The 27870-nt window shown below is 43.7% G+C and overlaps 1 long non-coding RNA gene across 1 annotated transcript; it reads right to left on the bottom strand.

Annotated features, from left to right (window-relative positions):
* On the bottom strand, positions 1–27870 carry LOC307181300. The gene is made up of 3 exons (XR_013826378.1): positions 27787–27870; positions 1663–1744; positions 1–168 (listed from the first exon to the last, which is right to left on the bottom strand). It is a non-coding gene; the product is annotated as an uncharacterized lncRNA (long non-coding RNA).

Here is a 27870-nt window from a genome sequence, read left to right as displayed (position 1 = left end):
CTCTGTTTACAAGAACCTCGTTTACAGTACAAGTTCAACATCGCAGAAAGTGAAAAATGGATAAAGAAGTTGTGGTATTTACTTACAAAGCAATATCACTCAGCAATGAAATCTATGTCATCAGGCACTTAGCATCACAATGAGTGGGTTCAGGTATGATGATTCTAACTGAAATAAGTCACACAGAAAAAGAAAAATCATAAGATATCAGTAATACACGGAATGTAAACTTGGCTACACAGGAACTGAATTACAGAACAGAACAGGGTCTCAAATTTAGAAATCCAACTTATGCTTGCTTAAGGGGAAAGGTGAGTTGGGGTGCTGCATAAAACCAGAGATTGAAATGAGCACAGATAAAGTTCCTTAAGCCAAATATGGAATAGACAAGACCTACTCCTTGCTCAACGAAATGGACTCAACACCGCATATTAAATGCCTACGAATGTACCTGACTAGTAAGAATCTTAAAACCTATGGATTGCTATGTCTCCGAAAGAGAATCAAGCATGTCTACAGGGGCATAAACGCAGCAGTGATAGGATTGGAGAGGTTCGGTGAGCAAATGAAGACCCTTTGAAGTCATATTGCATGGTACCCATTCCACGGGTTTCAACTACCCAGGTTTTAGGTATTCTTCCTTCAGCTAAAACATGCATGTGGAACTCAAGTATGATCAACCATGTGATCGGGAGACGTGTTCAAATATGTCTCAGTTTTCCTCCCCTGGTACTCGGGTGCAACATTCCAGACGCTTTACTAACACTCTCCCCACTTGGAGAGTCAGCGCCTTTAACCTCCTGTTTGGCCCAGTTTGCAATTTCTGCGGAAGATGAACAGGAATAGCGAGAACCAATGAGAGACTAGCTGGAGGTGTCTGGACGGGCAAATTTAACTCTCATTTCCCACCAGGAAGAGGAAATAACCAAAGGCTCTGTGGGTCATGCCGGAACCAGATTAGGGCCTGAAGCCATCCTGCGGTGTTGCGGCCAGCTCAAAAGAAAGCGAGTTGTAGAAAGGAGCTCAGGGGCACTGTAATTCACAAACCTGCAGAGTTATAAATGACAGCTATCGTCCAAAAATAGACTGAAGTAAGGCTGCCAAGAGGACTTGAAAGCGGGGCAGAATTGCAGGAATCCGATTTCAGGAGGTAGACTGGAATTGCATTGAAAGCATAGAAAAGCGGCAGAACGTCCACAATGATGCACTTGGCCAAAAAGGGCGTATGCGTTTTTTCCTGAATATATTCAGGAAAAAACGCATACGCCCTTTTTGGCCAACAAGCAAGCTTGCAAAGGAAATCTGTACTACAATGAAGTCTCACTTCCCCCCGGTCAAAAGGGCCATCTGAAAAAAGTGTAAAATCCAGAAAGGCAGGACAGGCCATGGAGAACTGGGAGCCTTGTTATGCTGATGTGCGGGATGTAAATTGCCAACAGACACTCGGGAGAAGTGTATGGTGTTTCCTGAAACATCTAAAAAACAAAGCAACAGAGCCTAGGCACTGCCACTTATGGTCCTATAGCTTAGGGAAATTAAAATCAAAAAGACACAGCCACCCCAAAGTTTGGGACGCCTCTGTTTACAAGAACCTCGTTTACAGTACAAGTTCAACATCGCAAAAAGTGAAAAATGGATAAAGAAGTTGTGGTATTTACTTACAAAGCAATATCACTCAGCAATGAAATCTATGTCATCAGGCCCTTAGCATCACAATGAGTGGATTCAGGTATGATGATTCTAACTGAAATAAGTCACACAGAAAAAGAAACATCATAAGATATCAGTAATACACGGAATGGAAACTTGGCTACACAGGAACTGAATTACAGAACAGAACAGGGTCTCAAATTTAGAAATCCAACTTATGCTTGCTTAAGGGGAAAGGTGAGTTGGGGTGCTGCATAAAACCAGAGATTGAAATGAGCACAGATAAAGTTCCTTAAGCCAAATATGGAATAGACAAGACCTACTCCTTGCTCAACGAAATGGACTCAACACCGCATATTAAATGCCTACGAATGTACCTGACTAGTAAGTATCTTAAAACCTATGGATTGCTATGTCTCCGAAAGAGAATCAAGCATGTGTACAGGGGCATAAACGCAGCAGTGATAGGATTGGAGAGGTTCAGTGAGCAAATGAAGACCCTTTGAAGTCATATTGCATGGTACCCATTACACGGGTCTCAACTCTCCAGGTTTAAGGTATTCTTCCTTCAGCTAAAACATGCATGTGGAACCCAAGTATGATCAACCATGTGAACGGGAGACGTGTTCAAATATGTCTCAGTTTTCCTCCCCTGGTACTCGGGTGCAACATTCCAGACGCTTTACTAACACTCTCCCCACTTGGAGAGTCAGCGCCTTTAACCTCCTGTTTGGCCCAGTTTGCAATTTCTGCGGAAGATGAACAGGAATAGCGAGAACCAATGAGAGACTAGCTTGAGGTGTCTGGACGGGCAAATTTAACTCTCATTTCCCACCAGGAAGAGGAAATAACCAAAGGCTCAGTGTGCCGTGCCGGAACCAGATTAGGGCCTGAAGACATCCTGCGGTGTTGCGGCCAGCTCAAAAGAAAGCGAGTTGAAGAATGGAGCTCAGGGGCACTGTAATTCACAAACCTGCAGAGTTATAAATGACAGCTATCGTCCAAAAATATACTGAAGTAAGGCTGCCAAGAGGACTTGAAAGCGGGGCAGAATTGCAGGAAACCGATTTCAGGAGGTAGACTGGAATTGCATTGAAAGCATAGGAAAAGAGGCAGAACGTCCACAATGATGCACTTGGCCAAAAAGGGCGTATGCGTTTTTTCCTGAATATATTCAGGAAAAAACGCATACGCCCTTTTTGGCCAACCAAGCAAGCTTGCAAAGGAAATCTGCACTACAATGAAGTCTCACTTCCCCCCGGTCAAAATGGCCATCTGAAAAAAGTGTAAAATCCAGAAAGGCAGGACAGGTCATGGAGAACTGGGAGCCTTGTTATGCTGAAGGGCGGGATGTAAATTGCCAACAACCACTCGGGAGAAGTGTATGGTGTTTCCTGAAACATCTAAAAAACAAAGCAAGAGAGCCTAGGGCACTTCCACTTATGGTCCTATAGCTTAGGGAAATTAAAATCAAAAAGACACAGCCACCCCAAAGTTTGGAATGGCTCTGTTTACAAGAACCTCGTTTACAGTACAAGTTCAACATCGCAGAAAGTGAAAAATGGATAAAGAAGTTGTGGTATTTACTTACAAAGCAATATCACTTAGCAATGAAAACTGTGTCATCAGGCCCTTAGCAGCACAATGAGTGGATTCAGGTATGATGATTCTAACTGAAATAAGCACACAGAAAAGGAAACATCATAAGATATCAGTAATACACGGAATGTAAACTTGGCTACACAGGAACTGAATTACAGAAGAGAACAGGGTCTCAAATTTAGAAAACCAACTTATGCTTGCTTAAGGGGAAAGGTGAGTTGGGGTGCTGCATAAAACCAGAGATTGAAATGAGCACAGATAAAGTTCCTTAAGCCAAATATGGAATAGACAAGAGCTACTCCTTGCTCAACGAAATGGACTCAACACCGCATATTAAATGCCTAAGAATGTACCTGACTAGTAAGTATCTTAAAACCTATGGATTGCTATGTCTCTGAAAGAGAATCAAGCATGTGTACAGGGGCATAAACGCAGCACTGATAGGATTGGAGAGGTTCGGTGAGCAAATGAAGACCCTTTGAAGTCATATTGCATGGTACCCATTCCACGGGTTTCAACTACCCAGGTTTTAGGTATTCTTCCTTCAGCTAAAACATGCATGTGGAACCCAGAGTATGATCAACCATGTGATCGGGAGACGTGTTCAAATATGTCTCAGTTTTCGTACCCTGGTACTCGGGTGCAACATTCCAGACGCTTTACTAACACTCTCCCGACTTGGAGAGTCAGTTCCTTTAACCTCCTGTTTGGCCCAGTTTGCAATTTCTGCGGAAGATGAACAGGAATAGCGAGAACCAATGAGAGACTAGCTGGAGGTGTCTGGACGGGCAAATTTAACTCTCATTTCCCACCAGGAAGAGGAATTAACCAAAGGCTCAGCGTGCCATGCCGGAACCAAATTAGGGCCTGAAGCCATCCTGCGGTGTTGCGGCCAGCTCAAAAGAAAGCGAGTTGAAGAAAGGAGCTCAGGGGCACTGTCATTCACAAACCTGCAGAGTTATAAATGACAGCTATCGTCCAAAAATAGACTGAAGTAAGGCTGCCAAGAGGACTTGAAAGCGGGGCAGAATTGCAGGAAACCGATTTCAGGAGGTAGACTGAAATTGCATTGAAAGCATAGGAAAAGAGGCAGAACGTCCACAATGATGCACTTGGCCAAAAAGGGCGTATGCGTTTTTCCCTGAATATATTCAGGAAAAAACGCATACGCCCTTTTTGGCCAACCAAGCAAGCTTGCAAAGGAAATCTGCACTACAATGAAGTCTCACTTCCCCCCGGTCAAAAGGGCCATCTGAAAAAAGTGTAAAATCCAGAAAGACAGGACAGGCCATGGAGAAATGGGAGCCTTGTTATGCTGATGGGCGGGATGTAAATTGCCAACAGACACTCGGGAGAAGTGTATGGTGTTTCCTGAAACATCTAAAAAACAAAGCAACAGAGCCTAGGGCACTTCCACTTATGGTCCTATAGCTTAGGGAAATTAAAATCAAAAAGACACAGCCACCCCAAAGTTTGGGACGCCTCTGTTTACAAGAACCTCGTTTACAGTACAAGTTCAACATCGCAGAAAGTGAAAAATGGATAAAGAAGTTGTGGTATTTACTTACAAAGCAATATCACTCAGCAATGAAATCTGTGTCATCAGGCCCTTAGCATCACAATGAGTGGATTCAGGTATGATGATTCTAACTGAAATAAGTCACACAGAAAAAGAAACATCATAAGATATCAGTAATACACGGAATGTAAACTTGGCTACACAGGAACTGAATTACAGAGCAGAACAGGGTCTCAAATTTAGAAAACCAACTTATGCTTGCTTAAGGGGAAAGGTGAGTTGGGGTGCTGCATAAAACCAGAGATTGAAATGAGCACAGATAAAGTTCCTTAAGTCAAATATGGAATAGACAAGAGCTACTCCTTGCTCAACGAAATGGACTCAACACCGCATATTAAACGCCTAAGAATGTACCTGACTAGTAAGTATCGTAAAACCTATGGATTGCTATGTCTCCGAAAGAGAATCAAGCATGTCTACAGGGGCATAAACGCAGCAGTGATAGGATTGGAGAGGTTCGGTGAGCAAATGAAGACCCTTTGAAGTCATATTGCATGGTACCCATTCCACGGGTTTCAACTACCCAGGTTTTAGGTATTCTTCCTTCAGCTAAAACATGCATGTGGAACTCAAGTATGATCAACCATGTGATCGGGAGACGTGTTCAAATATGTCTCAGTTTTCCTCCCCTGGTACTCGGGTGCAACATTCCAGACGCTTTACTAACACTCTCCCCACTTGGAGAGTCAGCGCCTTTAACCTCCTGTTTGGCCCAGTTTGCAATTTCTGCGGAAGATGAACAGGAATAGCGAGAACCAATGAGAGACTAGCTGGAGGTGTCTGGACGGGCAAATTTAACTCTCATTTCCCACCAGGAAGAGGAAATAACCAAAGGCTCTGTGGGTCATGCCGGAACCAGATTAGGGCCTGAAGCCATCCTGCGGTGTTGCGGCCAGCTCAAAAGAAAGCGAGTTGTAGAAAGGAGCTCAGGGGCACTGTAATTCACAAACCTGCAGAGTTATAAATGACAGCTATCGTCCAAAAATAGACTGAAGTAAGGCTGCCAAGAGGACTTGAAAGCGGGGCAGAATTGCAGGAATCCGATTTCAGGAGGTAGACTGGAATTGCATTGAAAGCATAGAAAAGCGGCAGAACGTCCACAATGATGCACTTGGCCAAAAAGGGCGTATGCGTTTTTTCCTGAATATATTCAGGAAAAAACGCATACGCCGTTTTTGGCCAACAAGCAAGCTTGCAAAGGAAATCTGCACTACAATGAAGTCTCACTTCCCCCCGGTCAAAAGGGCCATCTGAAAAAAGTGTAAAATACAGAAAGGCAGGACAGGCCATGGAGAACTGGGAGCCTTGTTATGCTGATGTGCGGGATGTAAATTGCCAACAGACACTCGGGAGAAGTGTATGGTGTTTCCTGAAACATCTAAAAAACAAAGCAACAGAGCCTAGGCACTGCCACTTATGGTCCTATAGCTTAGGGAAATTAAAATCAAAAAGACACAGCCACCCCAAAGTTTGGGACGCCTCTGTTTACAAGAACCTCGTTTACAGTACAAGTTCAACATCGCAGAAAGTGAAAAATGGATAAAGAAGTTGTGGTATTTACTTACAAAGCAATATCACTCAGCAATGAAATCTGTGTCATCAGGCCCTTAGCAGCACAATGAGTGGATTCAGGTATGATGATTCTAACTGAAATAAGTCACACAGAAAAAGAAACATCATAAGATATCAGTAATACACGGAATGTAAACTTGGCTACACAGGAACTGAATTACAGAACAGAACAGGGTCTCAAATTTAGAAAACCAACTTATGCTTGCTTAAGGGGAAAGGTGAGTTGGGGTGCTGCATAAAACCAGAGATTGAAATGAGCACAGATAAAGTTCCTTAAGCCAAATATGGAATAGACAAGAGCTACTCCTTGCTCAATGAAATGGACTCAACACCGCATATTAAACTCCTAAGAATGTACCTGACTTGTAAGTATCTTAAAACCTATGGATTGCTATGTCTCCGAAAGAGAATCAAGCATGTGTACAGGGGCATAAACGCAGCAGTGATAGGATTGGAGAGGTTCGGTGAGCAAATGAAGACCCTTTGAAGTCATATTGCATGGTACCCATTCCACGGTTTTCAACTACCCAGTTTTAAGGTATTCTTCCTTCAGCTAAAACATGTGTGTGGAACCTAGAGTATGATCAACCATGTGATCAGGAGACGTGTTCAAATATGTCTCAGTTTTCGTACCCTGGTATTCGGGTGCAACATTCCAGACGCTTTACTAACACTCTCCCGACTTGGAGAGTCAGTCCCTTTAACCTCCTGTTTGGCCCAGTTTGCAATTTCTGCGGAAGATGAACAGGAATAGCGAGAACCAATGAGAGACTAGCTGGAGGTGTCTGGACGGGCAAATTTAACTCTCATTTCCCACCAGGAAGAGGAATTAACCAAAGGCTCAGCGTGCCATGCCGGAACCAGATTAGGGCCTGAAGCCATCCTGCGGTGTTGCGGCCAGGTCACAAGAAAGCGAGTTGAAGAAAGGAGCTCAGGGGCACTGTAATTCACAAACCTGCAGAGTTATAAATGACAGCTATCGTCCAAAAATAGACTGAAGTAAGGCTGCCAAGAGGACTTGAAAGCGGGGCAGAATTGCAGGAAACCGATTTCAGGAGGTAGACTGGAATTGCATTGAAAGCATAGGAAAAGAGGCAGAACGTCCACAATGATGCACTTGGCCAAAAAGGGCGTATGCGTTTTTTCCTGAATATATTCAGGAAAAAACGCATACGACCTTTTTGGCCAACCAAGCAAGCTTGCAAAGGAAATCTGCACTACAATGAAGTCTCACTTCCCCCCGGTCAAAAGGGCCATCTGAAAAAAGTGTAAAATCCAGAAAGGCAGGACAGGCCATGGAGAACTGGGAGCCTTGTTATGCTGATGGGCGGGATGTAAATTGCCAACAACCACTCGGGAGAAGTGTATGGTGTTTCCTAAAACATCTAAAAAACAAAGCAACAGAACCTAGGGCACTTCCACTTATGGTCCTATAGCTTAGGGAAATTAAAATAAAAAAGACACAGCCACCCAAATGTTTGGAACGGCTCTGTTTACAAGAACCTCGTTTACAGTACAAGTTCAACATCGCAGAAAGTGAAAAATGGAGAAAGAAGTTGTGGTATTTACTTACAAAGCAATATCACTCAGCAATGAAATCTGTGTCATCAGGACATTAGCAGCACAATGAGTGGATTCAGGTATGATGATTCTAACTGAAATAAGTCACACAGAAAAAGAAACATCATAAGATATCAGTAATACACGGAATGTAAACCTGGCTACACAGGAACTGAATTACAGAACAGAACAGGGTCTCAAATTTAGAAAACCAACTTATGCTTGCTCAAGGGTAAAGGTGAGTTGGGGTGCTGCATAAAACCAGAGATTGAAATGAGCACAGATAAAGTTCCTTAAGCCAAATATGGAATAGACAAGAGCTACTCCTTGCTCAACGAAATGGACTCAACACCGCATATTAAACGCCTAAGAATGTACCTGACTAGTAAGTATCATAAAACCTATGGATTGCTATGTCTCCGAAAGAGAATCAAGCATGTGTACAGGGGAATAAACGCAGCAGTGATAGGATTGGAGAGGTTCGGTGAGCAAATGAAGACCCTTTGAAGTCATATTGGAATGGTACCCATTCCAACGGTTTCAACTACCCAGGTTTTCGGTATTCTTCCGTCAGCTAAAACATGCATGTGGAACCCAGAGTATGATCAACCATGTGATCGGGAGACGTGTTCAAATATGTCTCAGTTTTCGTACCCTGGTACTCGGGTGCAACATTCCAGACGCTTTACTAACACTCTCCCGACTTGGAGAGTCAGTCCCTTTAACCTCCTGTTTGGCCCAGTTTGCAATTTCTGCGGAAGATGAACAGGAATAGCGAGAACCAATGAGAGACTAGCTGGAGGTGTCTGGACGGGCAAATTTAACTCTCATTTCCCACCAGGAAGAGGAATTAACCAAAGGCTCAGCGTGCCGTGCCGGAACCAGATTAGGGCCTGAAGCCATCCTGCGGTGTTGCGGCCAGGTCACAAGAAAGCGAGTTGAAGAAAGGAGCTCAGGGGCACTGTAATTCACAAACCTGCAGAGTTATAAATGACAGCTATCGTCCAAAAATAGACTGAAGTAAGGCTGCCAAGAGGACTTGAAAGCGGGGCAGAATTGCAGGAAACCGATTTCAGGAGGTAGACTGAAATTGCATTGAAAGCATAGGAAAAGAGGCAGAACGTCCACAATGATGCACTTGGCCAAAAAGGGCGTATGCATTTTTTCCTGAATATATTCAGGAAAAAACGCATACGCCCTTTTTGGCCAACCAAGCAAGCTTGCAAAGGAAATCTGCACTACAATAAAGTCTCACTTCCCCCCGGTCAAAAGGGCCATCTGAATAAAGTGTAAAATCCAAAAAGGCAGGACAGGCCATGGAGAACTGGGAGCCTTGTTATGCTGATGGGCGGGATGTAAATTGCCAACAGACACTTGGGAGAAGTGTATGGTGTTTCCTGAAACATCTAAAAAACAAAGCAACAGAGCCTAGGGCACTTCCACTTATGGTCCTATAGCTTAGGGAAATTAAAATCAAAAAGACACAGCCACCCGAAAGTTTGGGACGCCTCTGTTTACAAGAACCTCGTTTTCAGTACAAGTTCAACATTGCAGAAAGTGAAAAATGGATAAAGAATTTGTAGTATTTACTTACAAAGCAATATCACTCAGCAATGAAATCTGTGTCATCAGGCCCTTAGCAGCACAATGAGTGGATTCAGGTATGATGATTCTAACTGAAATAAGTCACACAGAAAAAGAAACATCATAAGATATCAGTAATACACGGAATGTAAACTTGGCTACACAGGAACTGAATTACAGAACAGAACAGGGTCTCAAATTTAGAAAACCAACTTATGCTTGCTTAAGGGTAAAGGTGAGTTGGGGTGCTGCATAAAACCAGAGATTGAAATGAGCACAGATAAAGTTCCTTAAGTCAAATATGGAATAGACAAGAGCTACTCCTTGCTCAACGAAATGGACTCAACACCGCATATTGAACGCCTAAGAATGTACCTGACTTGTAAGTATCTTAAAACCTATGGATTGCTGTCTCCGAAAGAGAATCAAGCATGTGTACAGGGGCATAAACGCAGCAGTGATAGGATTGGAGAGGTTCGGTGAGCAAATGAAGACCCTTTGAAGTCATATTGCATGGTACCCATTCCACGGGTTTCAACTACCCATGTTTAAGGTATTCTTCCTTCAGCTAAAACATGCATGTGGTACCTAGAGTATGATCAACCATGTGATTGGGAGACGTGTTCAAATATGTCTCAGTTTTCGTACCCTGGTACTCGCGTGCAACATTCCACACGCTTTACTAACACTCTCCCGACTTGGAGAGTCAGTCCCTTTAACTTCCTGTTTGGCCCAGTTTGCAATTTCTGCGGAAGATGAACAGGAATAGCGAGAACCAATGAGAGACTAGCTGGAGGTGTCTGGACGGGCAAATTTAACTCTCATTTCCCACCAGAAAGAGGAATTAACCAAAGGCTCAGTGTGCCGTGCCGGAACCAGATTAGGGCCTGAAGCCATCCTGCGGTGTTGCGGCCAGCTCACAAGAAAACGAGTTGAAGAAAGGGGCTCAGGGGCACTGTAATTCACAAACCTGCAGAGTTTTAAATGACAGCTATCGTCCAAAGATAGACTGAAGTAAGGCTGCCAAGAGGACTTGAAAGTGGGGCAGAATTGCAGGAAACCGATTTCAGGAGGTAGACAGGAATTGCATTGAAAGCATAGGAAAAGAGGCAGAACGTCCACAATGATGCACTTGGCCAAAAAGGGCGTATGCGTTTTTTCCTGAATATATTCAGGAAAAAACGCATACGCCCTTTTTGGCCAACCAAGCAAGCTTGCAAAGGAAATCTGCACTACAATGAAGTCTCACTTCCCCCCGGTCAAAAGGGCCATCTGAATAAAGTGTAAAATCCAGAAAGGCAGGACAGGCCATGGAGAACTGGGAGCCTTGTTATGCTGATGGGCGGGATGTAAATTGCCAACAGACACTTGGGAGAAGTGTATGGTGTTTCCTGAAACATCTAAAAAACAAAGCAACAGAGCCTAGGGCACTTCCACTTATGGTCCTATAGCTTAGGGAAATTAAAATCAAAAAGACACAGCCACCCGAAAGTTTCGGACGCCTCTGTTTACAAGAACCTCGTTTTCAGTACAAGTTCAACATCGCAGAAAGTGAAAAATGGATAAAGAATTTGTGGTATTTACTTACAAAGCAATATCACTCAGCAATGAAATCTGTGTCATCAGGCCCTTAGCAGCACAAAGAGTGGATTCAGGTATGATGATTCTAACTGAAATAAGTCACACAGAAAAAGAAACATCATAAGATATCAGTAATACACGGAATGTAAACTTGGCTACACAGGAACTGAATTACAGAACAGAACAGGGTCTCAAATTTAGAAAACCAACTTATGCTTGCTTAAGGGTAAAGGTGAGTTGGGGTGCTGCATAAAACCAGAGATTGAAATGAGCACAGATAAAGTTCCTTAAGCCAAATATGGAATAGACAAGAGCTACTCCTTGCTCAACGAAATGGACTCAACACCGCATATTAAAAGCCTAAGAATGTACCTGACTAGTAAGTATCTGAAAACCTATGGATTGCTATGTCTCCGAAAGAGAATCAAGCATGTGTACAGGGGCATAAACGCAGCAGTGATAGGATTGGAGAGGTTCGGTGAGCAAATGAAGACCCTTTGAAGTCATATTGCATGGTACCCATTCCACGGGTTTCAACTACCCAGGTTTTAGGTATTCTTCCTTCAGCTAAAACATGCATGTGGAACCCAGAGTATGATCAACCATGTGATCGGGAGACGTGTTCAAATATGTCTCAGCTTTCGTACCCTGGTACTCGGGTGCAACATTCCAGACACTTTCCTAACACTCTCCCGACTTGGAGAGTCAGTCCCTTTAACCTCCTGTTTGGCCCAGTTTGCAATTTCTGCGGAAGATGAACAGGAATAGCGAGAACCAATGAGAGACTAGCTAGAGGTGTCTGGACGGGCAAATTTAACTCTCATTTCCCACCAGGAAGAGGAATTAACCAAAGGCTCAGCATGCCGTGCCAGAACCAGATTAGGGCCTGAAGCCATCCTGCGGTGTTGCGGCCAGCTCACAAGAAAGCGAGTTGAAGAAAGGAGCTCAGGGGCACTGTAATTCACAAACCTGCAGAGATATAAATGACAGCTATCGCCCAAAAATAGACTGAAGTAAGGCTGCCAAGAGGACTTGAAAGCGGGGCAGAATTGCAGGAAACCGATTTCAGGAGGTAGACTGGAATTGTATTGAAAGCATAGAAAAGAGGCAGAACGTCCACAATGATGCACTTGGCCAAAAAGGGCGTATGCGTTTTTTCCTGAATATATTCAGGAAAAAACGCATACGCCCTTTTTGGCCAACCAAGCAAGCTTGCAAAGGAAATCTGCACTACAATGAAGTCTCACTTCCCCCCCGGTCAAAAGGGCCATCTGAAAAAAGTGTAAAATCCAGAAAGGCAGGACAGGCCATGGAGAACTGGGAGCCTTGTTATGCTGATGGGCGGGATGTAAATTGCCAACAGACACTTGGGAGAAGTGTATGGTGTTTCCTGAAACATCTAAAAAACAAAGCAACAGAGCCTAGGGCACTTCCACTTATGGTCCTATAGCTTAGGGAAATTGAAATCAAAAAGACACAGCCACCCCAAAGTTTGGGACGCCTCTGTTTATAAGAACCTCGTTTACAGTACAACTTCAACATCGCAGAAAGTGAAAAATGGATAAAGAAGTTGTGGTATTTACTTACAAAGCAATATCAACCAGCAATGAAATCTATGTCATCAGGCCCTTAGCATCACAATGAGTGGGTTCAGGTATGATGATTCTAACTGAAATAAGTCACACAGAAAAAGAAACATCATAAGATATCAGTAATACACGGAATGTAAACTTGGCTACACAGGAACTGAATTACAGAACAGAACAGGGTCTCAAATTTAGAAAACCAACTTATGCTTGCTTAAGGGTAAAGGTGAGTTGGGGTGCTGCATAAAACCAGAGATTGAAATGAGCACAGATAAAGTTCCTTAAGTCAAATATGGAATAGACAAGAGCTACTCCTTGCTCAACGAAATGGACTCAACACCGCATATTAAACGCCTAAGAATGTACCTGACTAGTAAGTATCGTAAAACCTATGGATTGCTATGTCTCCAAAAGAGAATCAAGCATGTGTACAGGGGCATAAACACAGCAGTGATAGGATTGGAGAGGTTCGGTGAGCAAATGAAGACCCTTTGAATTCATATTGCATGGTACCCATTACACGGGTCTCAACTCTCCAGGTTTAAGGTATTCTTCCTTCAGCTAAAACATGCATGTGGAACCCAAGTATGATCAACCATGTGAACGGGAGACGTGTTCAAATATGTCTCAGTTTTCCTCCCCTGGTACTCGGGTGCAACATTCCAGACGCTTTACTAACACTCTCCCGACTTGGAGAGTCTGCGCCTTTAACCTCCTGTTTGGCCCAGTTTGCAATTTCTGCGGAAGATGAACAGGAATAGCGAGAACCAATGAGAGGCTAGCTGGAGGTGTCTGGACGGGCAAATTTAACTCTCATTTCCCACCAGGAAGAGGAATTAACCAAAGGTTCAGCATGCCGGGCCGGAACCAAAGTAGGGCCTGAAGCCATCCTGCGGTGTTGCGGCCAGGTCACAAGAAAGCGAGTTGAAGAAAGGAGCTCAGGGGCACTGTAATTCACAAACCTGCAGAGTTATAAATGACAGCTATCGTCCAAAAATAGACTGAAGTAAGGCTGCCAAGAGGACTTGAAAGCGGGGCAGCATTGCAGGAAACCGATTTCAGGAGGTAGACTGGAATTGCATTGAAAGCATAGAAAAGAGGCAGAACGTCCACAATGATGCACTTGGCCAAAAAGGGCGTATGCGTTTTTTCCTGAATATATTCAGGAAAAAACGCATACGCCCTTTTTGGCCAACCAAGCAAGCTTGCAAAGGAAATCTGCACTACAATGAAGTCTCACTTCCCCCCGGTCAAAAGGGACATCTGAAAAAAGTGGAAAATCCAGAAAGGCAGGACAGGCCATGGAGAACTGGGAGCCTTGTTATGCTGATGGGCGGGATGTAAATTGCCAACAACCACTCTGGAGAAGTGTATGGTGTTTCCTGAAACATCTAAAAAACAAAGCAACAGAACCTAGGGCACTTCCACTTATGGTCCTATAGCTTAGGGAAATTAAAATCAAAAAGACACAGCCACCCCAAAGTTTGGAACGGCTCTGTTTACAAGAACCTCGTTTACAGTACAAGTTCAACATCGCAGAAAGTGAAAAATGGATAAAGAAGTTGTGGTATTTACTTACAAAGCAATATCAGTCAGCAATGAAATCTATGTCATCAGGCCCTTAGCAGCACAATGAGTGGATTCAGGTATGATGATTCTAACTGAAATAAGTCACACAGAAAAAGGAACATCATAAGATATCAGTAATACACGGAATGTAAACTTGGCTACACAGGAACTGAATTACAGAACAGAACAGGGTCTCAAATTTAGAAAACCAACTTATGCTTGCTTAAGGGGAAAGGTGAGTTGGGGTGCTGCATAAAACCAGAGATTGAAATGAGCACAGATAAAGTTCCTTAAGCCAAATATGGAATAGACAAGAGCTACTCCTTGCTCAACGAAATGGACTCAAAACCCCATATTAAACACCTAAGAATGTACCTGACTAGTAAGTATCTTAAAACCTATGGATTGCTATGTCTCCAAAAGAGAATCAAGCGTGTTTACAGGGGCATAAACACAGCAGTGATAGGATTGGAGAGGTTCGGTGAGCAAATGAAGACCCTTTGAAGTCATATTGCACGGTACCCATTCCACGGGTCTCAACTCTCCAGGTTTAAGGTATTCTTCCTTCAGCTAAAACATGCATGTGGAACCCAGAGTATGATCAACCATGTGAACGGGAGACGTGTTCAAATATGTCTCAGTTTTCCTTCCCTGGTACTCGGGTGCAACATTCCAGACGCTTTACTAACACTCTCCCGACTTGGAGAGTCTGTCCCTTTAACCTCCTGTTTGGCCCAGTTTGCAATTTCTGCGGAAGATGAACAGGAATAGCGAGAACCAATGAGAGGCTAGCTGGAGGTGTCTGGACGGGCAAATTTAACTCTCATTTCCCACCAGGAAGAGGAAATAACCAAAGGCTCAGCGTGCCGTGCCGGAACCAGATTAGGGCCTAAAGCCATCCTGCGGTGTTGCGGCCAGGTCACAAGAAAGCGAGTTGAAGAAAGGAGCTCAGGGGCACTGTAATTCACAAACCTGCAGAGTTATAAATGACAGCTAGCGTCCAAAAATAGACTGAAGTAAGGCTGCCAAGAGGACTTGAAAGCGGGGCAGAATTGCAGGAAACCGATTTCAGGAGGTAGACTGGAATTGCATTGAAAGCATAGGAAAAGAGGCAGAACGTCCACAATGATGCACTTGGCCAAAAAGGGCGTATGCGTTTTTTCCTGAATATATTCAGGAAAAAACGCATACGCCCTTTTTGGCCAACCAAGCAAGCTTGCAAAGGAAATCTGCACTACAATGAAGTCTCACTTCCCCCCGGTCAAAAGGGCCATCTGAAAAAAGTGTAAAATCCAGAAAGGCAGGACAGGCCATGGAGAACTGGGAGCCTTGTTATGCTGATGGGCGGGATGTAAATTGCCAACAACCACTCAGGAGAAGTGTATGGTGTTTCCTGAAACATCTAAAAAACAAAGCAACAGAGCCTAGGGCACTTCCACTTATGGTCCTATAGCTTAGAGAAATTAAAATCAAAAAGACACAGCCACCCCAAAGTTTGGAACGGCTCTGTTTACAAGAACCTCGTTTACAGTACAAGTTCAACATCACAGAAAGTGAAAAATGGATAAAGAACTTGTGGTACTTACGTACAATGCAGTATCACTCAGCAATGAAATCTATGTCATCAGGCCCGTAGCAGCATAATGAGTAGATTAAGGTACGATGATTCTAACTGAAATAAGTCACACAGAAAAAGAAACATCATAAGATATCACTAATACACGGAATGTAAACTTGGCTACACAGGAACTGCATTCCAAAACAGAACAGGGTCTCAAATTTAGAAAACCAACTTATGCTTGCTTAAGGGGAAAGGTGAGTTGGGGTGCTGCATAAAACCAGAGATTGAAATGAGCACAGATAAAGTTCCTTAAGCCAAATATGGAATAGACAAGAGCTACTCCTTGCTCAAAGAAATGGACTCAACACCGCATATTAAACGCCTAAGAATGTACCTGACTAGTAAGTATCTTAAAACCTATGGATTGCTATGTCTCCGAAAGAGAATCAAGCATGTGTACAGGGGCATAAACGCAGCAGTGATAGGATTGGAGAGGTTCGGTAAGCAAATGAAGACCCTTTGAAGTCATATTGCATGGTACCCATTCCATGGGTTTCAACTACCCAGGTTTTAGGTATTCTTCCTTCAGCTAAAACATGCATGTGGAACCCAGAGTATGATCAACCATGTGATCGGGAGACGTGTTCAAATATGTCTCAGTTTTCCTCCCCTGGTACTCGGGTGCAACATTCCAGACGCTTTACTAACACTCTCCCCACTTGGAGAGTCAGCGCCTTTAACCTCCTGTTTGGCCCAGTTTGCAATTTCTGCGGAAGATGAACAGAAATAGCGAGAACCAATGAGAGACTAGCTGGAGGTGTCTGGACGGGCAAATTTAACTCTCATTTCCCACCAGGAAGAGGAAATAACCAGAGGCTCAGCGTGCCGTGCCGGAACCAGATTAGGGCCTGAAGCCATCCTGCGGTGTTGCGGCCAGGTCACAAGAAAGCAAGTTGAAGAAAGGAGCTCAGGGGCACTGTAATTCACAAACCTGCAGAGTTATAAATGACAGCTATCGTCCAAAAATAGACTGAAGTAAGGCTGCCAAGAGGACTTGAAAGCGGGGCAGAATTGCAGGAAACCGATTTCAGGAGGTAGACTGGAATTGCATTGAAAGCATAGGAAAAGAGGCAGAACGTCCACAATGATGCACTTGGCCAAAAAGGGCGTATGCGTTTTTTCCTGAATATATTCAGGAAAAAACGCATACGCCCTTTTTGGCCAACCAAGCAAGCTTGCAAAGGAAATCTGCACTACAATGAAGTCTCACTTCCCCCCGGTCAAAAGGGCCATCTGAAAAAAGTGTAAAATCCAGAAAGGCAGGACAGGCCATGGAGAACTGGGAGCCTTGTTATGCTGAAGGGCGGGATGTAAATTGCCAACAAAAACTCGGGAGAAGTGTATGGTGTTTCCTGAAACATCTAAAAAACAAAGCAACAGAGCCTAGGGCACTTCCACTTATGGTCCTATAGCTTAGGGAATTTAAAATCAAAAAGACACAGCCACCCCAAAGTTTGGAACGGCTCTGTTTACAAGAACCTCGTTTACAGTACAAGTTCAACATCGCAGAAAGTGAAAAATGGATAAAAAAGTTGTGGTATTTACTTACAAAGCAATATCACTCAGCAATGAAATCTGTGTCATCAGGCCCTTACCAGCACAATGAGTGGATTCAGGTATGATGATTCTAACTGAAATAAGTCACACAGAAAAAGAAACATCATAAGATATCAGTAATACACGGAATGTAAACTTGTCTACACAGGAACTGAATTAAAGAACAGAACAGGGTCTCAAATTTAGAAAACCAACTTATGCTTGCTTAAGGGTAAAGGTGAGTTGGGGTGCTGCATAAAACCAGAGATTGAAATGAGCACAGATAAAGTTCCTTAAGCCAAATATGGAATAGAGAAGAGCTACTCCTTGCTCAAAGAAATGGACTCAACACCCCATATTAAACGCCTAAGAATGTACCTGACTAGTAAGTATCTTAAAACCTATGGATTGCTATGTCTCCGAAAGAGAATCAAGCATGTGTACAGGGGCATAAACGCAGCAGTGATAGGATTGGAGAGGTTCGGTAAGCAAATGAAGACCCTTTGAAGTCATATTGCATGGTACCCATTCCATGGGTTTCAACTACCCAGGTTTTAGGTATTCTTCCTTCAGCTAAAACATGCATGTGGAACCCAGAGTATGATCAACCATGTGATCGGGAGACGTGTTCAAATATGTCTCAGTTTTCCTCCCCTGGTACTCGGGTGCAACATTCCAGACGCTTTACTAACACTCTCCCCACTTGGAGAGTCAGCGCCTTTAACCTCCTGTTTGGCCCAGTTTGCAATTTCTGCGGAAGATGAACAGAAATAGCGAGAACCAATGAGAGACTAGCTGGAGGTGTCTGGACGGGCAAATTTAACTCTCATTTCCCACCAGGAAGAGGAAATAACCAGAGGCTCAGCGTGCCGTGCCGGAACCAGATTAGGGCCTGAAGCCATCCTGCGGTGTTGCGGCCAGGTCACAAGAAAGCAAGTTGAAGAAAGGAGCTCAGGGGCACTGTAATTCACAAACCTGCAGAGTTATAAATGACAGCTATCGTCCAAAAATAGACTGAAGTAAGGCTGCCAAGAGGACTTGAAAGCGGGGCAGAATTGCAGGAAACCGATTTCAGGAGGTAGACTGGAATTGCATTGATAGCATAGGAAAAGAGGCAGAACGTCCACAATGATGCACTTGGCCAAAAAGGGCGTATGCGTTTTTTCCTGAATATATTCAGGAAAAAACGCATACGCCCTTTTTGGCCAACCAAGCAAGCTTGCAAAGGAAATCTGCACTACAATGAAGTCTCACTTCCCCCCGGTCAAAAGGGCCATCTGAAAAAAGTGTAAAATCCAGAAAGGCAGGACAGGCCATGGAGAACTGGGAGCCTTGTTATGCTGAAGGGCGGGATGTAAATTGCCAACAAAAACTCGGGAGAAGTGTATGGTGTTTCCTGAAACATCTAAAAAACAAAGCAACAGAGCCTAGGGCACTTCCACTTATGGTCCTATAGCTTAGGGAATTTAAAATCAAAAAGACACAGCCACCCCAAAGTTTGGAACGGCTCTGTTTACAAGAACCTCGTTTACAGTACAAGTTCAACATCGCAGAAAGTGAAAAATGGATAAAAAAGTTGTGGTATTTACTTACAAAGCAATATCACTCAGCAATGAAATCTGTGTCATCAGGCCCTTACCAGCACAATGAGTGGATTCAGGTATGATGATTCTAACTGAAATAAGTCACACAGAAAAAGAAACATCATAAGATATCAGTAATACACGGAATGTAAACTTGTCTACACAGGAACTGAATTACAGAACAGAACAGGGTCTCAAATTTAGAAAACCAACTTATGCTTGCTTAAGGGTAAAGGTGAGTTGGGGTGCTGCATAAAACCAGAGATTGAAATGAGCACAGATAAAGTTCCTTAAGCCAAATATGGAATAGAGAAGAGCTACTCCTTGCTCAAAGAAATGGACTCAACACCCCATATTAAACGCCTAAGAATGTACCTGACTAGTAAGTATCTTAAAACCTAGGGATTGCTATGTCTCCGAAAGAGAATCAAGCATGTGTACAGGGGCATAAACGCAGCAGTGATAGGATTGGAGAGGTTCGGTGAGCAAATGAAGACCCTTTGAAGTCATATTGCATGGTACCCATTCCACGGGTTTCAACTACCCAGGTTTTAGGTATTCTTCCTTCAGCTAAAACATGCATGTGGAACCCAAGTATGATCAACCATGTGAACGGGAGACCTGTTCAAATATGTCTCAGTTTTCCTCCCCTGGTACTCGGGTGCAACGTTCCAGACGCTTTACTAACACTCTGCCCACTTGTAGAGTCAGCGCCTTTAACCTCCTGTTTGGCCCAGTTTGCAATTTCTGCGGAAGATGAACAGGAATAGCGAGAACCAATGAGAGGCTATCTGGAGGTGCCTAGACGGGCAAATTTAACTCTCATTTCCCACCAGGAAGAGGAAATAACCAGAGGCTCAGCGTGCCGTGACGGAACCAGATTAGGGCCTGAAGCCATCCTGCGGTGTTGCGGCCAGGTCACAAGAAAGCGAGTTGAAGAAAGGAGCTCAGGGGCACTGTAATTCACAAACCTGCAGAGTTATAAATGACAGCTATCGTCCAAAAATAGACTGAAGTAAGGCTGCCAAGAGGACTTGAAAGCGGGGCAGAATTGCAGGAAACCGATTTCAGGAGGTAGACTGGAATTGCATTGAAAGCATAGGAAAAGAGGCAGAACGTCCACAATGATGCACTTGGCCAAAAAGGGCGTATGCGTTTTTTCCTGAATATATTCAGGAAAAAACGCATACGCCCTTTTTGGCCAACCAAGCAAGCTTGCAAAGGAAATCTGCACTACAATGAAGTCTCACTTCCCCCCGGTCAAAAGGGCCATCTGAAAAAAGTGTAAAATCCAGAAAGGCAGGACAGGCCATGGAGAACTGGGAGCCTTGTTATGCTGATGGGCGGGATATAAATTGCCAACAGACACTCGGGAGAAGTGTATGGTGTTTCCTGAAACATCTAAAAAACAAAGCAACAGAGCCTAGGGCACTGCCACTTATGGTCCTATAGCTTAGGGAAATTAAAATCAAAAAGACACAGCCACCCCAAAGTTTGGGACGCCTCTGTTTACAAGAACCTGGTTTACAGTACAAGTTCAACATCGCAGAAAGTGAAAAATGGATAAAGAAGTTGTGGTATTTACTTACAAAGCAATATCACTCAGCAATGAAATCTGTGTCATCAGGCCCTTAGCATCACAATGAGTGGCTTCAGGTATGATGATTCTAACTGAAATAAGTCACACAGAAAAGAAACATCATAAGATATCAGTAATACACGGAATGTAAACTTGGCTACACAGGAACTGAATTACAGAACAGAACAGGGTCTCAAATTTAGAAAACCAACTTATGCTTGCTTAAGGGGAAAGGTGAGTTGGGGTGCTGCATAAAACCAGAGATTGAAATGAGCACAGATAAAGTTCCTTAAGTCAAATATGGAATAGACAAGAGCTACTCCTTGCTCAACGAAATGGACTCAACACCGCATATTAAACGCCTAAGAATGTACCTGACTAGTAAGTATCGTAAAACCTATGGATTGCTATGTCTCCAAAAGAGAATCAAGCATGTGTACAGGGGCATAAACGCAGCAGTGATAGGATTGGAGAGGTTCGGTGAGCAAATGAAGACCCTTTGAAGTCATATTGCATGGTACCAATTACACGGGTCTCAACTCTCCAGGTTTAAGGTATTCTTCCTTCAGCTAAAACATGCATGTGGAACCCAAGTATGATCAACCATGTGAACGGGAGTCGTGTTCAAATATGTCTCAGTTTTCCTCCCGTGGTACTCGGGTGCAACATTCCAGACGCTTTACTAACACTCTCCCCACTTGGAGAGTCAGCGCCTTTAACCTCCTGTTTGGCCCAGTTTGCAATTTCTGCGGAAGATGAACAGGAATAGCGAGAACCAATGAGAGGCTAGCTGGAGGTGTCTGGACGGGCAAATTTAACTCTCATTTCCTACCAGGAAGAGGAAATAACCAAAGGATCAGCATGCCGTACCGGAACCAGATTAGGGCCTGAAGCCATCCTGCGGTGTTGCGGCCAGCTCAAAAGAAAGCGAGTTGAAGAAAGGAGCTCAGGGGCACTGTAATTCACAAACCTGCACAGTTATAAATGACAGCTATCGTCCAAAAATAGACTGAAGTAAGGCTGCCAAGAGGACTTGAAAGCGGGGCAGAATTGCAGGAAACCGATTTCAGGAGGTAGACTGGAATTGCATTGAAAGCATAGGAAAAGAGGCAGAACGTCCACAATGATGCACTTGGCCAAAAAGGGCGTATGCGTTTTTTCCTGAATATATTCAGGAAAAAACGCATACGCCCTTTTTGGCCAACCAAGCAAGCTTGCAAAGGAAATCTGCACTACAATGAAGTCTCACTTCCCCCCGGTCAAAAGGGCCATCTGAAAAAAGTGTAAAATCCAGAAAGGCAGGACAGGCCATGGAGAACTGGGAGCCTTGTTATGCTGAAGGGCGGGATGTAAATTGCCAACAACCACTCGGGAGAAGTGTATGGTGTTTCCTGAAACATCTAAAAAACAAAGCAACAGAACCTAGGGCACTTCCACTTATGGTCCTATAGCTTAGGGAAATTAAAATCAAAAAGACACAGCCACCCCAAAGTTTGGAATGGCTCTGTTTACAAGAACCTCGTTTACAGTACAAGTTCAACATCGCAGAAAGTGAAAAATGGATAAAGAAGTTGTGGTATTTACTTACAAAGCAATATTACTCAGCAATGAAATCTGTGTCATCAGGCCCTTAGCAGCACAATGAGTGGATTCAGGTATGATGATTCTAACTGAAGTAAGTCACACAGAAAAAGAAACATCATAAGATATCAGTAATACACGGAATGTAAACTTGGCTACACAGGAACTGAATTACAGAACAGAACAGGGTCTCAAATTTAGAAAACCAACTTATGCTTGCTTAAGGGTAAAGGTGAGTTGGGGTGCTGCATAAAACCAGAGATTGAAATGAGCACAGATAAAGTTCCTTAAGTCAAATATGGAATAGACAAGAGCTACTCCTTGCTCAACGAAATGGACTCAACACCGCATATTAAACGCCTAAGAATGTACCTGACTAGTAAGTATCTTAAAACCTATGGATTGCTATGTCTCCGAAAGAGAATCAAGCATGTGTACAGGGGCATAAACGCAGCAGTGATAGGATTGGAGAGGTTCGGTGAGCAAATGAAGACCCTTTGAAGTCATATTGCATGGTACCCATTCCACGGGTTTCAACTACCCAGGTTTAAGGTATTCTTCCTTCAGCTAAAACATGCATGTGGAACCTAGAGTATGATCAACCATGTGATCGGGAGACGTGTTCAAATATGTCTCAGTTTTCCTCCCCTGCTACTCGGCTGCAACATTCCAGACGCTTTACTAACACTCTCCCCACTTGGAGAGTCAGTCCCTTTAACCTCCTGTTTGGCCCAGTTTGCAATTTCTGCGGAAGATGAACAGGAATAGCGAGAACCAATGAGAGGCTAGCTGGAGGTGTCTGGACGGGCAAATTTAACTCTCATTTCCCACCAGGAAAAGGAAATAACCAAAGGCTCAGCGTGCCGTGCCGGAACCAGATTAGGGCCTGAAGCCATCCTGCGGTGTTGCGGCCAGGTCAGAAGAAAGCGAGTTGAAGAAAGGAGCTCAGGGGCACTGTAATTCACAAACCTGCAGAGTTATAAATGACAGCTATCGTCCAAAAATAGACTGAAGTAAGGCTGCCAAGAGGACTTGAAAGCGGGGCAGAATTGCAGGAAACCGATTTCAGGAGGTAGACTGGAATTGCATTGAAAGCATAGGAAAAGAGGCAGAACGTCCACAATGATGCACTTGGCCAAAAAGGGCGTATGCGTTTTTTCCTGAATATATTCAGGAAAAAACGCATACGCCCTTTTTGGCCAACCAAGCAATCTTGCAAAGGAAATCTGCACTACAATGAAGTCTCACTTCCCCCCGGTCAAAAGGGCCATCTGAAAAAAGTGTAAAATCCAGAAAGGCAGGACAGGCCATGGAGAACTGGGAGCCTTGTTATGCTGATGGGCGGGATGTAAATTGCCAACAACCACTCGGGAGAAGTGTATGGTGTTTCTTGAAACATCTAAAAAACAAAGCAACAGAGCCTAGGGCACTGCCACTTATGGTCCTATAGCTTAGGGAAATTAAAATCAAAAAGACACAGCCACCCCAAAGTTTGGGACGCCTCTGTTTACAAGAACCTGGTTTACAGTACAAGTTCAACATCGCAGAAAGTGAAAAATGGATAAAGAAGTTGTGGTATTTACTTACAAAGCAATATCACTCAGCAATGAAATCTGTGTCATCAGGCCCTTAGCATCACAATGAGTGGCTTCAGGTATGATGATTCTAACTGAAATAAGTCACACAGAAAAGAAACATCATAAGATATCAGTAATACACGGAATGTAAACTTGGCTACACAGGAACTGAATTACAGAACAGAACAGGGTCTCAAATTTAGAAAACCAACTTATGCTTGCTTAAGGGGAAAGGTGAGTTGGGGTGCTGCATAAAACCAGAGATTGAAATGAGCACAGATAAAGTTCCTTAAGTCAAATATGGAATAGACAAGAGCTACTCCTTGCTCAACGAAATGGACTCAACACCGCATATTAAACGCCTAAGAATGTACCTGACTAGTAAGTATCGTAAAACCTATGGATTGCTATGTCTCCAAAAGAGAATCAAGCATGTGTACAGGGGCATAAACACAGCAGTGATAGGATTGGAGAGGTTCGGTGAGCAAATGAAGACCCTTTGAAGTCATATTGCATGGTACCCATTACACGGGTCTCAACTCTCCAGGTTTAAGGTATTCTTCCTTCAGCTAAAACATGCATGTGGAACCCAAGTATGATCAACCATGTGAACGGGAGACGTGTTCAAATATGTCTCAGTTTTCCTCCAGTGGTACTCGGGTGCAACATTCCAGACGCTTTACTAACACTCTCCCCACTTGGAGAGTCAGCGCCTTTAACCTCCTGTTTGGCCCAGTTTGCAATTTCTGCGGAAGATGAACAGGAATAGCGAGAACCAATGAGAGGCTAGCTGGAGGTGTCTGGACGGGCAAATTTAACTCTCATTTCCTACCAGGAAGAGGAAATAACCAAAGGATCAGCGTGCCGTACCGGAACCAGATTAGGGCCTGAAGCCATCCTGCGGTGTTGCGGCCAGCTCAAAAGAAAGCAAGTTGAAGAAAGGAGCTCAGGGGCACTGTAATTCACAAACCTGCAGAGTTATAAATGACAGCTATCGTCCAAAAATAGACTGAAGTAAGGCTGCCAAGAGGACTTGAAAGCGGGGCAGAATTGCAGGAAACCGATTTCAGGAGGTAGACTGGAATTGCATTGAAAGCATAGGAAAAGAGGCAGAACGTCCACAATGATGCACTTGGCCAAAAAGGGCGTATGCGTTTTTTCCTGAATATATTCAGGAAAAAACGCATACGCCCTTTTTGGCCAACCAAGCAAGCTTGCAAAGGAAATCTGCACTACAATGAAGTCTCACTTCCCCCCGGTCAAAAGGGCCATCTGAAAAAAGTGTAAAATCCAGAAAGGCAGGACAGGCCATGGAGAACTGGGAGCCTTGTTATGCTGAAGGGCGGGATGTAAATTGCCAACAACCACTCGGGAGAAGTGTATGGTGTTTCCTGAAACATCTAAAAAACAAAGCAACAGAACCTAGGGCACTTCCACTTATGGTCCTATAGCTTAGGGAAATTAAAATCAAAAAGACACAGCCACCCCAAAGTTTGGAACGGCTCTGTTTACAAGAACCTCGTTTACAGTACAAGTTCAACATCGCAGAAAGTGAAAAATGGATAAAGAAGTTGTGGTATTTACTTACAAATCAATATTACTCAGCAATGAAATCTGTGTCATCAGGCCCTTAGCAGCACAATGAGTGGATTCAGGTATGATGATTCTAACTGAAGTAAGTCACACAGAAAAAGAAACATCATAAGATATCAGTAATACACGGAATGTAAACTTGGCTACACAGGAACTGAATTACAGAACAGAACAGGGTCTCAAATTTAGAAAACCAACTTATGCTTGCTTAAGGGGAAAGGTGAGTTGGGGTGCTGCATAAAACCAGAGATTGAAATGAGCACAGATAAAGTTCCTTAAGTCAAATATGGAATAGACAAGAGCTACTCCTTGCTCAACGAAATGGACTCAACACCGCATATTAAACGCCTAAGAATGTACCTGACTAGTAAGTATCTTAAAACCTATGGATTGCTATGTCTCCGAAAGAGAATCAAGCATGTGTACAGGGGCATAAACGCAGCAGTGATAGGATTGGAGAGGTTCGGTGAGCAAATGAAGACCCTTTGAAGTCATATTGCATGGTACCCATTACACGGGTCTTAACTCTCCAGGTTTAAGGTATTCTTCCTTCAGGTAGAACATGCATGTGGAACCCAAGTATGATCAACCATGTGAACGGGAGACGTGTTCAAATATGTCTCAGTTTTCCTCCCCTGGTACTCGGGTGCAACATTCCAGACGCTTTACTAACACTCTCCCCACTTGGAGAGTCAGCGCCTTTAACCTCCTGTTTGGCCCAGTTTGCAATTTCTGCGGAAGATGAACAGGAATAGCGAGAACCAATGAGAGACTAGCTGGAGGTGTCTGGACGGGCAAATTTAACTCTCATTTCCCACCAGGAAAAGGAAATAACCAAAGGCTCAGCGTGCCGTGCCGGAACCAGATTAGGGCCTGAAGCCATCCTGCGGTGTTGCGGCCAGGTCACAAGAAAGCGAGTTGAAGAAAGGAGCTCAGGGGCACTGTAATTCACAAACCTGCAGAGTTATAAATGACAGCTATCGTCCAAAAATAGACTGAAGTAAGGCTGCCAAGAGGACTTGAAAGTGGGGCAGAATTGCAGGAAACCGATTTCAGGAGGTAGACTGGAATTGCATTGAAAGCATAGGAAAAGAGGCAGAACGTCCACAATGATGCACTTGGCCAAAAAGGGCGTATGCGTTTTTTCCTGAATATATTCAGGAAAAAACGCATACGCCCTTTTTGGCCAACCAAGCAAGCTTGCAAAGGAAATCTGCACTACAATGAAGTCTCACTTCCCCCTGGTCAAAAGGGCCATCCGAAAAAAGTGTAAAATCCAGAAAGGCAACAGGCCATTGAGAACTGGGAGCCTTGTTATGCTGATGGGCGGGATGTAAATTGCCAACAGACACTTGGGAGAAGTGTATGGTGTTTCCTGAAACATCTAAAAAACAAAGCAACAGAGCCTAGGGCACTTCCACTTATGGTCCTATAGCTTAGGGAAAATAAATCAAAAAGACACAGCCACCCCAAAGTTTGGAACGGCTCTGTTTACAAGAACCTCGTTTACAGTACAAGTTCAACATCGCAGAAAGTGAAAAATGGATAAAGAACTTGTTGTACTTACATACAATGCAGTATCACTCAGCAATGAAATCTATGTCATCAGACCCATAGCAGCATAATGAGTAGATTCAGGTACGATGATTCTAACTGAAATAAGTCACACAGAAAAAGAAACATCATAAGATATCACTAATGCACGGAATGTAAACTTGGCTACACAGGAACTGAATTCCAAAACAGAACAGGTTCTCAAATTTAGAAAAGCAACTTATGCTTGCTTAAGGGGAAAGGTGAGTTGGGTTGCTGCATAAAACCAGAGATTGAAATGAGCACAGATAAAGTTCCTTAATTCAAATATGGAATAGACAAGAGCTACTCCTTGCTCAACGAAATGGACTCAACACCGCATATTAAACGCCTAAGAATGTACCTGACTAGTAAGTATCTTAAAACCTATGGATTGCTATGTCTCCGAAAGAGAATCAAGCATGTGTACAGGGGCATAAACGCAGCAGTGATAGGATTGGAGAGGTTTGGTGAGCAAATGAAGACTCTTTGAAGTCATATTGCATGGTACCCATTCCACGGGTTTCAACTACCCAGGTTTTAGGTATTCTTCCTTCAGCTAAAACATGCATGTGGAACCCAGAGTATGATCAACCATGTGATCGGGAGACGTGTTCAAATATGTCTCAGTTTTCCTCCCCTGGTACTCGGGTGCAACATTCCAGACGCTTTACTAACACTCTCCCCACTTGGAGAGTCAGCGCCTTTAACCTCCTGTTTGGCACAGTTTGCAATTTCTGCGGAAGATGAACAGGAATAGCGAGAACCAATGAGAGGCTAGCTGGAGGTGTCTGGACGGGCAAATTTAACTCTCATTTCCCACCAGGAAGAGGAAATAACCAAAGGCTCAGTGTGCCGTACCGGAACCAGATTAGGGCCTGAAGCCATCCTGCAGTGTTGCGGCCAGGTCACAAGAAAGCGAGTTGAAGAAAGGAGCTCAGGGGC

This window comes from Stenella coeruleoalba (assembly GCF_951394435.1).
Source record: "Stenella coeruleoalba genome assembly, contig: scaffold_34, whole genome shotgun sequence".
Lineage (NCBI taxonomy): Eukaryota > Metazoa > Chordata > Mammalia > Artiodactyla > Delphinidae > Stenella > Stenella coeruleoalba.
The sequence above is the reverse complement of the archived record's forward strand: the minus strand, read 5'-3'. Positions and strand labels throughout refer to the sequence as shown.